The sequence below is a fragment of the Pecten maximus genome, chromosome 16, assembly GCF_902652985.1.
Source record: "Pecten maximus chromosome 16, xPecMax1.1, whole genome shotgun sequence".
Lineage (NCBI taxonomy): Eukaryota > Metazoa > Mollusca > Bivalvia > Pectinida > Pectinidae > Pecten > Pecten maximus.
In genome coordinates, this window is record NC_047030.1 from 15,534,412 (window position 1) to 15,550,745 (window position 16,334).

A 16,334-nucleotide genomic window follows, 5' to 3' on the forward strand; every position below is an offset into this window, starting at 1 on the left:
TGTGTGTATGATAGGGAGCCAGTGATGTGTGAATGATAGGGAGCCATGGTTTGGAGTATTATAGGGAGGCAGTGATGTGTGTATGAGAGGGAGCCAGTGTTGTGTGTATTATAGGGAGCAAGTTTTGTGTATTATAGGGAGCCAGTGTTGTGTGTACGATAGGTAGCCATTGTTGTGTATGATAGGGAACCAGTGTTGTGTGTATTATAGGGACCCAGTGATGTGTATTATAGGGAGCCAGTGTTGTGTGTATTATATGGAGCCAGTGTTGTGTGTATGATAGGGAGCCAGTGTTGTGTGTATGATAGGGAGCCAGTGTTGTGTGTATTATAGGGAGCCAGTGATGTGTGTATGGTATGGAGCCAGTGATGTGTGTATTATAGGGAGCCAGTGTGGTGTGTATTATAGGGAGCCAGTGTTGTGTGTATTATAGGGAGCCAGTGATGTGTGTATTATAGGGAGCCAGTGTGGTGTGTATTATAGGGAGCCAGTGTTGTGTGTAATATAGGAAGCCAGTGTTGTGTGTAATATAGGGAGCCAGTGTTGTGTGTATTATAGGGAGCCAGTGATGTGTGTATGATAGGGAGCCAGTGATGTGTGTATTATAGGGAGCCAGTGTGGTGTGTATTATAGGGAGCCAGTGTTGTGTGTATTATAGGGAGCCAGTGTTGTGTGTATGATAGGGAGGCAGTAATGTGTGTATGAAGGGAGCCAGTGTTGTGTGTATTGTAGGGAGCCAGTGTTGTGTGTATTATAGGGAGTCAGTGATGTGTGTATGATAGGGAGCCAGTGTTGTGTACTATAGGGAGCTAGTATTGTGTGTATTATAGGGAGCCAGTATTGTGTGTATGATAGGGAGCGAGTGTTGTGTGTATTATAGGGAGCCAGTGATGTGTGTATGATAGGGAGCCAGTGATGTGTGTATTATAGGGAGCCAGTGTGGTGTGTATTATAGGGAGCCAGTGTTGTGTGTATGATAGGGAGCGAGTGTTGTGTGTATTGTAGGGAGCCAGTGATGTGTGTTTGATAGGGAGCCAGTTTTGTGTGTATGATAGGGAGCCAGTGTTGTGTACTATAGGGAGCCAGTAGTGTGTGTATGATAGGGAGCCAGTGTTGTGTGTATTATAGGGAGCCAGTGATGTGTGTATTATAGGAAGCTAGTGTTGTGTGTATGATAGGGAGCCAGTGTTGTGTGTATTATAGGGAGCCAGTGTTGTGTGTATTATAGGGAGCCAGTGTTGTGTGTATTATAGGGAGCCAGTGTTGTGTATATGTGACAGGGTGATAAATTTGATAAGAGGCAGCGACAGAGTAGGGGGAGAGAAACAGACTGGCATGTATGTATGTCCAATTGATGAGTCTGGACATTGTCCTAGGTGCCTCACCGAGTGTCAAGAGAGGTCACATTTTAATTGAAGTGTCAGATCGTTAAGTATAATAAAGGGGAACTTAGCATTAGACTGTTTAGATTAGGCTATGTTTATAAATGAATTAATGCATGAAATTGTTCTATCGGATGAGGAATGGAAGTTTATGGCTTTACAGATAAGGGGAGCCAGTGGCGTGAGAATGGGTGTGCCTGGACAGAGTGATTAGGATAATGGTATGTAGCATGAATGGTCAGTCAAGTGTGAGCAGCGAGGAGTGAGGATGGGAAAGAGGAGCGCGAATGGGACAGCGTGTGGAAGTTTGACTCATGTACTGTAAATATATGTGACATGTAAATAGAACTTGTAAATATGTGAATAAACTGTAAATAGAAAACTGTCGTGTTATCGTTGTGTGATAAGCAAACCAGTGGCTCCGTCACATATTATGGGGAGCTAGTTTTGTGTGTATGATAGGGAGCTAGTGTTGTGTGTATTATAGGGAGCCAGTGTTGTGTGTATTATAGGGAGCCAGTGTTGTGTGTATTATAGGGAGCCAGTGTTGTGTGTATGATAGGGAGCCAGTGTTGTGTGTATGATAGGGAGCCAGTGTTGTGTGTATTATAGGGAGCCAGTGTGGTGTGTATTATAGGGAGCCAGTGTTGTGTGTATTATAGGGAGCCAGTGATGTGTGTATTATAGGGAGCCAGTGTGGTGTGTATTATAGGGAGCCAGTGTTGTGTGTAATATAGGAAGCCAGTGTTGTGTGTAATATAGGGAGCCAGTGTTGTGTGTATTATAGGGAGCCAGTGATGTGTGTATGATAGGGAGCCAGTGATGTGTGTATTATAGGGAGCCAGTGTGGTGTGTATTATAGGGAGCCAGTGTTGTGTGTTATAGGGAGCCAGTGTTGTGTGTACGATAGGGAGCCATTGTTGTGTATGATAGGGAGCCAGTGTGTTGTGTATTATAGGGAGCCAGTGATGTGTGTATGATAGAGAGCCAGTGATGTGTGTATTATAGGGAGCTAGTGTAGTGTGTATTATAGGGAGCCAGTGATGTGTGTATGATAGGGAGCCAGTGATATGATAGAATTTTCCCCCTGGCAGTGGTGACAACACTTGAGTGATTTATTATCTATAATAGACTGGAATTATGTCTTGTCTCTGTGTAATCATTAAATAAAGCACTCCTGTCAACCCTTATCTGTCAAGAGGGAGATTACTTCAATGACTACACATGGTTCAATGAACAAGTATTATATCTCAACACTACTACTGGGTCTCAGGTGCCCTATCATTATACTTTCCTGACCAGTAGTTCATCTGGAACTAATCTTGTACTTGCATTAATTATGTTGTACCCTGTATGTGTATTAATTATGTTGTACCCTGTACTTGTATTAATTATGTTACCCTGTACTTGTATTAATGATGTTACCCTGTACTTGTATTAATGATGTTGTACCCTGTACTTGTATTAATTATGTTGTACCCTGTACGTGTATTAATTATATTGTACCCTGTACTTGTATTGATTATGTTGTATCCTGTACTTGTATTAATTATATTGTACCCTGTACTTGTATTAATTATGTTGTACCCTGTACTTGTATTAATTATGTTACCCTGTATGTGTATTAATTATGTTTAATCCTGTAGGTGTATTAATTATGTTGTATCCTATACTTGTATTAATTATGTTGTACCCTGTATGTGTATTAATTATGTTGTATCCTGTACTTGTATTAATTATGTTGTACCCTGTACTTGTATTAATTATGTTGTATCCTGTACGTGTATTAATTATGTTGTACCCTGTACTTGTATTAATTATGTTACCCTGTACTTGTATTAATTATGTTACCCTGTACTTGTATTAATTATGTTGTACCCTGTACTTGTATTAATTATATTGTACCCTGTACTTGTATTAATGATGTTACCCTGTACTTGTATTAATTATGTTACCCTGTACTTGTATTAATTATGTTGTACCCTGTACTTGTATTAATTAAGGTGTACCCTGTACTTGTATTAATTATGTTACCCTGTACGTGTATTAATTATGTTGTATCCTGTACTTGTATTAATTATGTTGTACCCTGTACTTGTATTAATTGTTGTATCCTGTACGTGTATTAATTATGTTACCCTGTACTTGTATTAATGATGTTGTACCCTGTACGTGTATTAATTATGTTGTATCCTGTACGTGTATTAATTATGTTTACCCTGTACTTGTATTAATTATGTTACCCTGTACTTGTATTAATTATGTTGTACCCTGTACTTGTATTAATTAAGGTGTACCCTGTACTTGTATTAATTATGTTACCCTGTACGTGTATTAATTATGTTGTATCCTGTACTTGTATTAATTATGTTGTACCCTGTACTTGTATTAATTGTTGTATCCTGTACGTGTATTAATTATGTTACCCTGTACTTGTATTAATGATGTTGTACCCTGTACGTGTATTAATTATGTTGTATCCTGTACGTGTATTAATTATGTTTACCCTGTACTTGTATTAATTATGTTACCCTGTACTTGTATTAATTATGTTGTACCCTGTACTTGTATTAATTATGTTACCCTGTACTTGTATTAATTATGTTGTATCCTGTACGTGTATTAATTATGTTTACCCTGTACTTGTATTAATTATGTTACCCTGTACTTGTATTAATTATGTTGTACCCTGTACTTGTATTAATTATGTTACCCTGTACTTGTATTAATTATGTTGTATCCTGTACGTGTATTAATTATGTTTACCCTGTACTTGTATTAATTATGTTGTACCCTGTACTTGTATTAATTATGTTGTACCCTGTACTTGTATTAATTATGTTACCCTGTACTTGTATTAATTATGTTGTACCCTGTACTTGTATTAATTATGTTACCCTGTACTTGTATTGATTATGTTGTATCCTGTACTTGTATTAATTATGTTGTACCCTGTACTTGTATTAATTATGTTGTATCCTGTATGTGTATTAATTATGTTGTGTCCTGTATGTGTATTAATTATGTTTACCCTGTACTTGTATTAATTATGTTACCCTGTACTTGTATTAATTATGTTGTACCCTGTACTTGTATTAATTATGTTACCCTGTACGTGTATTAATTATGTTGTACCCTGTACTTGTATTAATGATGTTGTACCCTGTACTTGTATTAATTACGTTGTACCCTGTACTTGTATTAATTATGTTGTGTCCTGTACTTGTATTAAAAGTCAAGCCACTTAAAGGCATCTGAAGAAGTCATATAACAACCAGACGGATGGTGTGCATTTAAACATAGTGGATAAGACCAGAGGAGTTATCCCCCTTTGTTTACTTTCCAACTTGTGGGTTAGTTAATCTGCTACCAGTGGACAACCTTAGATTAAAACGTCTTTATTTCTTTTCTTTATCTATAAATGCTGTTCCTATCTTATTCTTACTACAGTTATACAATATCAAAATTAAATTAGAATATTAAATGTCCTATTGTACATACAATACAGAGTGTGTATTATAGGGAGCCAGTGTTGTGTGTATTATAGGGAGCTAGTATTATGTGTATGATAGGGAGCCAGTTACATACAATTATATACATTTATTATGTGCCAAGTATTTACATAAAAGTTTGATATCCTGTGGTTCCGTAATCCAAAATATGGCCAAAATAATGGAGTCCAGTGTCCCAGATTTCCACAATGGGCGTGCCCGGGATAGCTAAACCCTACCGCTCCTTTGAGTGCGTCCTCTCCGTTCGGCCTGCGCGCAGCTGGTGGTTAATCAACTACTCCCCTACAGTGCCTGGGAGGGATCGTGTTTCACTCTGGGCGGTGATAACTATTGGTCACTCCCGCTGATGAAACCTAACACATTGGTCAACCGTAAGACTGTGATCACACGTACTCTTCTAATTGTAAAGGATATAAAACTAAACTGTATAACTGCCCGTTCAAGAGACGTGGAGAAAACTTGATGTTGTAAACAATTTCAAAGTAGAATTCCTCTAGAAGTATAAGCACCGGAAATATTTCAAGATAACACAATATAAGACACCGTAAACTCACTACACTAAACTACAGAATCACCAACTGAATTATATACAGTAAACACATCAATCCTTTATGAATGCAACACACACTATACTCAATAGTACTGCACAGTAAGCACATAAATCCCTCATCAATAACACAATAACACTGCACAGTAGTCACATAAATCCCTCGTCAATAACACAATAACACTGCACAGTTTGCACATGAATCCCTCGTCAATAACGCAATAACACTGCACAGTAGTCACATAGTTCCCTCTTCAATAACACAATAACACTGCACAGTAAGCACATAAATCCCTCATCAATAACACAATAACACTGCACAGTAGTCACATAAATCCCTCGTCAATAACACAATAGCACTGCACAGTAAGCACATAAATCCCTCGTCAATAACACAATAACACTGCACAGTAATCACATAAATCCCTTGTCAATAACACAATAGCACTGCACAGTTTGCACATAAATCCCTCCTCAATAACACAATAGCACTGCACAGTAGTCACATAAATCCCTCGTCAATAACACAATAGCACTGCACAGTTTGCACATAAATCCCTCCTCAATAACACAATAGCACTTCACAGTAGTCACATAAATCCCTCGTCAATTACACAATAGCACTGCACAGTAGTCACATAAATCCCTCCTCAATAACACAATAGCACTGCACAGTTTCCACCTAAATCCCTCATCAAAAACACAATAGCACTGCACAGTTAGCACATGAACCCCACGTCAATAACACAATAGCACTGCACAGTAATCACATAAATCCCTCGTCAATAACACAATAACACTGCACAGTAAGCACATAAATCCTTCATGAATATTTCACAGTTGCACTGCACAGTAAGCACATAGATCCCTTGTCAATAACACTGCACAGTAGTCACATAAATCCCTCATCAATGAAACAATAGCACTGCACAGTTTGCACATGAATCCCTCATCAATAGCACAATAGCAATGCACGGTGGTCTGTCACTCCACATTTAAGTTAATTAGTGAATCCCAATCTTATGATGTTCTTTCAGTGGGTTATCACTTTTCAGATGGTCTCCTGTATGTTGTTCTAATAATCAGGTATGGCAAAGTGGTGATTTTATTATTTAACAACTACACACAAGTAGTTTAGTTAATTGATAAGGAGGGTTTGTTAGTGACTAACCACGGTTAGTGATACCCTTGTATAACGAAAACCATGGTGTATGAAATACAAAGTTATCACAAATTCTCAATAATTGCACTAATTATAATATAAGATCAACCTCTAGTAATTGGTGATCCTTAGAGCAAGTAACAGAATAGAATGATGTATTTACCCAACAGCCTGATAACACAGCTTGAGTCATCTCCTGTGATGTATCACTGCTAATGATGGGCATGTACCTCAATAATCCTTATCAAAATCCGTGCCTTTCAGCTGACGAGAACAGATAGGAAATTGAGTAGAGTGGGTACAGTATGGAGTGAAAGGAGAGAGTGGGAAAGAAGAGAAGGGGGTCGGTTGGAGAACTTATGGGTAATTTTGAGACGACTCCCCGAGTCCGAATGAGTCCTAACCTGGCACTGTTTAGTAGCATTTACGCCTACCCTATCGATGATGAGTGGAGAAGAGAGAGGACCCTACCCTATATATAAATTTGGTTTATCAAAGTTTTGATGTCCGTCTAATTAATACCTATTAAATAATATGAAAAATAAGATATTGGCCTAAAAAAAACTTATCCTCTGGGCCGGCGTTATCACACCTACTCTTCGTCGAAAGACCGCAGAGGGATCTTTATCGTGCAAGTTGGACATTCTTACATGGGGCACCATTTTAAGTCCCGTCCGACGGACTAGGTGTTAGTGGTTAGTGGTTAGTTTTTAGTGCTTGTGTCTTTTTTTGGCGTCCTCGCTTGTAACCTTCTTCGGTGTCTCTCTGCCATAGTATGCACTGTTCTCTTTTCCAAATGTCTATACTTCCTTTAGAGCCACACAATTCCAACATTACTAGTCTGTACACATTCCGACGTCTTATTATATTGTTGTGATGCGTAGAGTGAGGATTTAGTACTGTGATGGGGAAGAAGTAGTGATGGATGCGGGGTGATTATGGTACAAAACATGTTAGCAGGGTTTGTTGCAGGCCAAATGGTGCTGGGAACAATTTGGTATATGGGTTTTTGTGGGTAGGTGGTTGGTGGGTCTAGCTAGTGGGTGGGTAGTAAGAGGAACAGGGCTAAGGAGGCACGCACCTCCTTTTATATGACCCTCATTAACACTTATTTGCTAATTGACCAATCAAATTGGGTCCTGTGGGTTTTGGGTCCCAGACGGGGAGGAGACTGCCTCAGCAGCACGTGGCTGTTCTGTCCCCCCTTGTTTATGACGTAGAGCTCGCTATTTATATCCAGGCAGTGGTCAGTCTGAGGTTAATAGCCCCTGAACTCCTCTAGCTCGGTAGAGAGGATGACCTAATAGCCCCAATTTGATACACACAGATCAAATTTATTTTGGGTGGACTTAAGTCAGAGTAACTTTGTTACAGTATCATAGGGAGCCAGTGATGTGTGTATTATAGGGAGCCAGTGTTGTGTGTAATATAGGGAGCCAGTGTTGTGTGTATTATAGGGAGGCAGTGTTGTGTGTATGATAGGGAACCAGTGTTGTGTTTTATAGGGAGCCAGTGTTGTGTGTATGATAGGGAACCAGTGTTGTGTGTAATATAGGGAGCCAGTGTTGTATGTATTATAGGGAGCCAGTGTTGTGTGTATGATAGGGAACCAGTGTTGTGTGTATTATAGGGAGCCAGTGTTGTGTGTATTATATGGAGCCAGGGTTGTGTGTAATATAGGGAGCCAGTGATGTGTATTATAGGGAGCCAGTGTTGTGTGTATGATAGGGAGCCAGTGTTGTGTGTATTATAGGGAGCCAGTGTTGTGTGTATGATAGGGAGCCAGTGATGTGTGTATTATAGAGAGCTAGTGTTGTGTGTATGATATGGAGCCAGTGTTGTGTGTATGATAGGGAGCCAGTGTTGTGTGTATTATAGGGAGCTAGTATTGTGTGTATTATAGGAAGCCAGTGTTGTGTGTATTTTAGGGAGCTAGTGATTTTTTGTGTATGATAGGGAGCCAGTGATGTGTGTATTATAGGGAGCCAGTGTTGTGTGTATGACAGGGAGCCAGTGTTGTGTGTATGATAGGGAGCCAGTGTTGTGTGTATGATAGGGAGCCAGTGTTGTGTGTATTATAGGGTGCCAGTGATGTGTGTAAGATAGGGAGCCAGTGTTGTGTGTATTATAGGAAGTCAGTGATGTGTGTATTATAGGGAGCTAGTGATGTGTGTATAATAGGGAGCCAGTGTTGTGTGTATTATAGGGAGCCAGTGTTGTGTGTATGATAGGGAGCCAGTGTTGTGTGTATGATAGGGAGCCAGTGATGTGTGTATTATAGGGAGCCAGGGTTGTGAGTATTATAGGGAGCCAGTGTTGTGTGTATTATAGGGAGTTAGTGTTGTGTATGATAGGGAGCCAGTGTTGTGTATTATAGGGAGCCAGTGTTGTGAGTATTATAGGGAGCCAGTGATGTGTGTATGATAGGGAGCCAGTGATGTGTGTATGATAGGGAGCTAGTGATGTGTGTATGATAGGGAGCCAGTGATGTGTGTATGATAGGGAGCCAGTGTTGTGTGTATGATAGGGAGCCAGGGTTGTGAGTATTATAGGGAGCCAGTGTTGTGTATTATAGGGAGCCAGTGTTGTGTGTATTATAGGGAGCCAGTGTTGTGTGTATGATAGGAAGCTAGTGATGTGTGTATTATAGGAAGCTAGTGATGTGTGTATGATAGGGAGCTAGTGTGGTGTGTCTGATAGGGAGCTAGTGTGGTGTGTATTATAGGGAGCCAGTGTTGTGTGTATTATAGGGAGCTAGTGTGGTGTGTATTATAGGGAGCTAGTGTGGTGTATATTATAGGGAGCCAGTGATGTGTGTATGATAGGGAGCTAGTGTGGTGTGTATTATAGGGAGCTAGTGTGGTGTATATTATAGGGAGCCAGTGATGTGTGTATGATAGGGAGCCAGTGATATGATAGAATTTTCCCCCTGGCAGTGGTGACAACACTTGAGTGATTTATTATCTATAATAGACTGGAATTATGTCTTGTCTCTGTGTGATCATTAAATAAAGCACTCCTGTCAACCCTTATCTGTCAAGAGGGAGATTACTTCAATGACTACACATGGTTCAATGAACAAGTATTATATCTCAACACTACTACTGGGTCTCAGGTGCCCTATCATTATACTTTCCTGACCAGTAGTTCATCTGGAACTAATCTTGTACTTGCATTAATTATGTTGTACCCTGTACTTGTATTCATTATGTTGTATCCTATACATCAATTAATTATGTTGTACCCTGTATGTGTATTAATTATGTTGTGCCCTGTACTTGTATTAATTATATTGTATCCTGTACTTGTATTAATTATGTTACCCTGTACTTGTATTAATTATATTGTACCCTGTACTTGTATTAATTATGTTACCCTGTACTTGTATTAATTATGTTGTATCCTGTACTTGTATTAATTATGTTACCCTGTACTTGTATTAATTATATTGTACCCTGTACTTGTATTAATTATGTTGTATCCTGTACTTGTATTAATTATGTTGTACCCTGTACTTGTATTAATTATGTTACCCTGTACTTGTATTAATGATGTTACCCTGTACTTGTATTAATTATGTTGTACCCTGTATGTGTATTAATTATGTTGTATCCTGTACTTGTATTAATTATGTTACCCTGTACTTGTATTAATTATGTTGTACCCTGTACTTGTATTAATTATGTTGTACCCTGTACTTGTATTAATTATGTTACCCTGTACTTGTATTAATTATGTTGTACCCTGTACTTGTATTAATTATGTTGTACCCTGTACTTGTATTAATTATGTTGTATCCTGTACTTGTATTAATTATGTTCTATCCTGTACTTGTATTAATTATGTTACCCTGTATGTGTATTAATTATGTTGTACCCTGTACTTGTATTAATTATGTTGTACCCTGTACTTGTATTAATTATGTTACCCTGTACGTGTATTAATTATGTTGTACCCTGTACTTGTATTAATTATGTTGTACCCTGTACTTGTATTAATTATGTTGTACCCTGTACTTGTAATAATTATGTTGTACCCTGTACTTGTATTAATTATGTTACCCTGTACATGTATTAATTATGTTACCCTGTACTTGTATTAATTATGTTGTACCCTGTATGTGTATTAATTATGTTGCACCCTGTACTTGTATTAATTATGTTGTACCCTGTACTTGTATTAATTATGTTACCCTGTACTTGTATTAATTATGTTGTATCCTGTACGTGTATTAATTATGTTGTACCCTGTACTTGTATTAATTATGTTGTACCCTGTACGTGTATCAATTATGTTGTACCCTGTACGTGTATTAATTATGTTAAAAAAAAAAATGACCTTGACCTTCATTCAAGGTCACATGGGTCAAATAGGCTATAATCTTCAAACGACTTCTTCTCAATAACCAAGAGGCCCAGGGACTTTATATTAGGCCTGTAGCATGCTGGGGCAAAGGGCTACAAAGTTTGTTCAAATGAATGACATTGACCTTCATTCAAGGTCACATGGGTCAATTAGGCCATAATCTTCAAACGACTTCTTCTCAATAACCAAGAGGCACAGGGATTTGATATTGGGCCTGTAGCATGCTGGAGTAAAGTGCTACAAAGTTTGTTCAAATAAATGACTTTGACCTTCATTCAAGGTCGCATGGGTCAATTAGGCTATAATCTTCAAATGACTTCTTCTCAATAACCAAGAGGCCCAGGGACTTGATATTGGGCCTGTAGCATGCTGGGATGAAGGGCTATTAAGTTTGTTCAAATAAATGACCTTGACCTTCATTCAAGGTCACATGGGTCAAATAGGCTATAATCTTCAAACGACTTCTTTTCAATAACCAAGAGGCCCATGGACTTGATATTGGGCCTGTAGCATGCTGGGGTACTGGGCTACAAAGTTTGTTCAAATAAATGACCTTGACCTTCATTCAAGGTCACATGGGTCAAATAAGCTATAAACTTCAATCAACTTCTTCTCAATAACCAAAAGGCCCAGGGACTTTATATTGGGCCTGTAGCATGCTGGGGTGAAGGGCTACAAAGTCTGTTCAAATAAATGATCTAGACCTTCATTCAAGGTCACATGGGTCAATTAGGCTATAATCTTCAAATGATTTCTTCTCAATAATCAAGAGGCCCAGTGACTTGATATTGGGCCTGTAGCATGCTGGGGTGAAGGGCTACAAAGTTTGTTCAAATAAATGACCTTGACCTTCATTCAAGGTCACATGGGTCAAATAGGTTATAATCTACAAATGACTTCTTCTCAATAACCAAGAGGCCCAGGGACTTGATATTGGGCCTGTAGCATGCTGGGTTGAAGGGCTACAAAGTTTGTTCAAATAAATGACGTTGACCTACATTTAAGGTCACAGGGGTGAAATCGGCTTAAATCTGTAAACAATAATTTTGCGATAGCCAAGAGCCTCCGAGACCTGATATTAGGCCAATAGAATGCTGGAATGAAGGACTAGAACATTTATTAATATGAATAAACCTAGCTTACTATCATATTTGAATAAAGAGGTTATCAGCATAATATCTGTAGAAATGACCTCAATCAACTTCAAAGTTGCTGTAGAGCCAGGTGAGCGATACAGGCCCATTGGGCCTCTTGTATTAATTATGTTGTACCCTGTACTTGTATTAATTATGTTGCACCCTGTACTTGTATTAATTATGTTACCCTGTACTTGTATTAATTATGTTACCCTGTACTTGTATTAATTATGTTGTATCCTGTACTTGTATTAATTATGTTACCCTGTACTTGTATTAATTATGTTGTACCCTGTACTTATATTAATTATGTTACCCTGTACTTGTATTAATTATGTTGTACCCTGTACTTGTATTAATTATGTTGTACCCTGTACTTGTATTAATTATGTTGTACCCTGTACTTGTATTAATTATGTTGTACCCTGTACTTGTATTAATTATGTTGTATCCTGTATGTGTATTAATTATGTTGTACCCTGTACTTGTATTAATTATGTTGTATCCTGTACTTGTATTAATTATGTTACCCTGTACTTGTATTAATTATGTTATCCTGTACTTGTATTAATTATGTTGTACCCTGTACTTGTATTAATTATGTTGTACCCTGTACTTGTATTAATTATGTTGTACCCTGTACTTGTATTAATTATGTTGTACCCTGTACTTGTATTAATTATGTTGTACCCTGTACTTGTATTAATTATGTTGTATCCTGTACTTGTATTAATTATGTTGTACCCTGTACTTGTATTAATTATGTTACCCTGTACTTGTATTAATTATGTTGTACCCTGTACTTGTATTAATTATGTTGTACCCTGTACTTGTATTAATTATGTTGTACCCTGTACTTGTATTAATTATGTTACCCTGTATGTGTATTAATTATGTTGTACCCTGTACTTGTATTAATTATGTTACCCTGTATGTGTATTAATTATGTTGTACCCTGTACTTGTATTAATTATGTTGTATCCTGTACTTGTATTAATTATGTTGTACCCTGTACTTGTATTAATTATGTTACCCTGTATGTGTATTAATTATGTTGTACCCTGTACTTGTATTAATTATGTTGTACCCTGTACTTGTATTAATTATGTTGTATCCTGTACTTGTATTAATTATGTTGTATCCTGTACTTGTATTAATTATGTTGTACCCTGTACTTGTATTAATTATGTTACCCTGTACTTGTATTAATTATGTTACCCTGTACTTGTATTAATTATGTTACCCTGTACTTGTATTAATTATGTTGTACCCTGTACTTGTATTAATTATGTTGTATCCTGTACTTGTATTAATTATGTTGTACCCTGTACTTGTATTAATTATGTTGTACCCTGTACTTGTATTAATTATGTTGTATCCTGTACTTGTATTAATTATGTTTGCACCCTGTACTTGTATTAATTATGTTACCCTGTACTTGTATTAATGATGGTTTACCCTGTACGTGTATTAATTATGTTGTATCCTGTACATGTATTAATTATGTTGTACCCTGTACTTGTATTAATATGTTGTCACCTGTACTTGTAATTAATTATTTTGTATCCTGGTACTTGTATTAGTTATGTTGTATCCTGTACTTGTATTAATTATGTTGTACCCTGTACTGTAATTAATTATGTTACCCTGTACTTGTATTAATTATGTTGGACCCTGTACGTGTATTAATTATGTTGTAGCCTGTACTTGTATTAATTATGTTACCCTGTACTTGTAGTAATTATGTTACCCTGTACTTGTATTAATTATGTTGTACCTGTACTTGTATTAAGTATGTTGTACCTGTACTGTAATTAATTATGGTATCCTTGTAATGTGTATTAATTATGTTGCACCCTGTACTTGTATTAATTATGTTACCCTGTACTTGTATTAATTATGTTGTACCCTGTACTTGTATTAATTATGTTACCCTGTACTTGTATTAATTATGTTGGACCCTGTACTTGTATTAATTATGTTGTACCCTGTACTTGTATTAATTATGTTACCCTGTACTTGTATTAATAATGTTGTATCCTGTACTTGTATTAATTATGTTGTACCCTGTACTTGTATTAATTATGTTACCCTGTACTTGTATTAATTATGTTGTACCCTGTACTTGTATTAATTATGTTACCCTGTACTTGTATTAATTATGTTGTACCCTGTACTTGTATTAATTATGTTGTACCCTGTACTTGTATTAATTATGTTGTATCCTGTACTTGTATTAATTATGTTGTACCCTGTACTTGTATTAATTATGTTACCCTGTACTTGTATTAATTATGTTGTATCCTGTACTTGTATTAATTATGTTACCCTGTACTGGTATTAATTATGTTGTACCCTGTACTTGTATTAATTATGTTGTACCCTGTACTTGTATTAATTATGTTGTACCCTGTACTTGTATTAATTATGTTATATCCTGTACTTGTATTAAAAGTCAAGCCTCTGAAAGGCATCTGAAGAAGTCACATAACAACCAGACGGATGGTGTGCATTTAAACATAGTGGATAAGACCAGAGGAGTTATCCCCCTTTGTTTACTTTCCAACTTGTTGGTTAGTTAATCTGCTACCAGCGGACAACCTTAGATTAAAACGTTTTTATTTCTTTTCTTTATCTATAAATGCTGTTCCTATCTTATTCTTATTTCAGTTATACAATATCAAAATTAAATTAGAATATTAAATGTCCTATTGTACATACAATACAGAGATGGATAATTTCTTACATATATTTTAATTTTGATATCTTCAAATCATCTCTACCTATATCCATGTGATTCCCTTGATCTGACCATACTAAAATATGGACAGTACAGGTTATTACATTATTGAGCAATAGAATATGAATAAAACAACTCTTTACATTACATTATTACCTTATATATTCATAGGTTATATGGCAATTTGACAATATTTTCATTCAAAATAACAAAATGGAAAAACTGCATTAGTATGATTTCTTATTCTTTATTCTTTAAAACTTCATGTAGTACCACCGATGGAAGTTACAGAGTTCATGTCTTTACTGCATGCTTCTCACCCTGAAAAGTGTGGGTAAGTATACATATAGAGAGGATATTGAATGGTTTCCCATTTAATATAACATATTTCAAGAGTATGGCAGAATATTGATATGTTCATGACCACACTGGACTGTGTTTTAGAGTCAGTGTTTGATTGAGAAATCATCGCCTCTTATCTGTTACTGGCTATAATCTAATTAGGATAGTAAGCCTCAGTTTACCTCCGTCAGCTTGTTAGTGTCAAAACACAGTGTTGCTGCACACGCTTCTCACCCTAGAAATGGACTATGCCCAATCTCAAAACTGTGACTGGAACAGTCTAATGATGCTTACCTGAGGGGAGAGGAAGTGTATACACAGGCTATAAAATTAGGGGGTCTTCCCTGAACACCAACTCTGGTTAGGGTGGGATGTTTACATAGGGGTTAAGGTGTGTTTATAGGGAGTTATAGTCTGTTAAAAGTTTGCCCCACGTAGGTTTCGAACTGAACTGAATTTAATTTGTGCTTGTTTTCAGATTAAGTGTAAATTTTTTAGAAAAAAGTACTTTAATGTGATTGTTTATATATTCATTTGTATATTTATTTATATTATTTCAGCAAATTCAACCTTGTATCATTTTTCATTTATAGTGCAAATATATATCTGATTATCAACTTGAATTAGCATTTAAATTTATATTTATATTGGCATAATTATTACTGTAAGGCAATATTAGTTAGATTTTGTATTTTTTTCGTCCGTCCGTCCGTCAACAATTGACTTCTTCTTCATAACCAATGATCAGAATTTGACCAAATTTTGTCAGAAGCATCCCTATGGGATGTGGACTCAAAATTGTACAAATGGTGGGGCTGACCCCCCAGGGGTCTGAGGGGCGGGGCCAAAAGGGGTCAATTTGGCTCTATTAATATAAACGACTTCTTCTCTGAAATCATGCAAAGGATATCGCTCCTATTTGCCTGGTAGCATCACTATGGGGTGAGGATTCAAAATTGTACAAACAGTGGGGCTGACCCCCTGGGGGCCTGAGGGCGGGGCCAAAATGGGCCAATATACCTATATTGATATTAACAACTTCTTCTCTGAAACCAAGCAATGGATCTTGCTCATATTTGCCTGGTAGCATCACTATGGGGTGGGGATTCAAAATTGTACAAACGGTGGGGCTGACCTCCTGGGGGCCA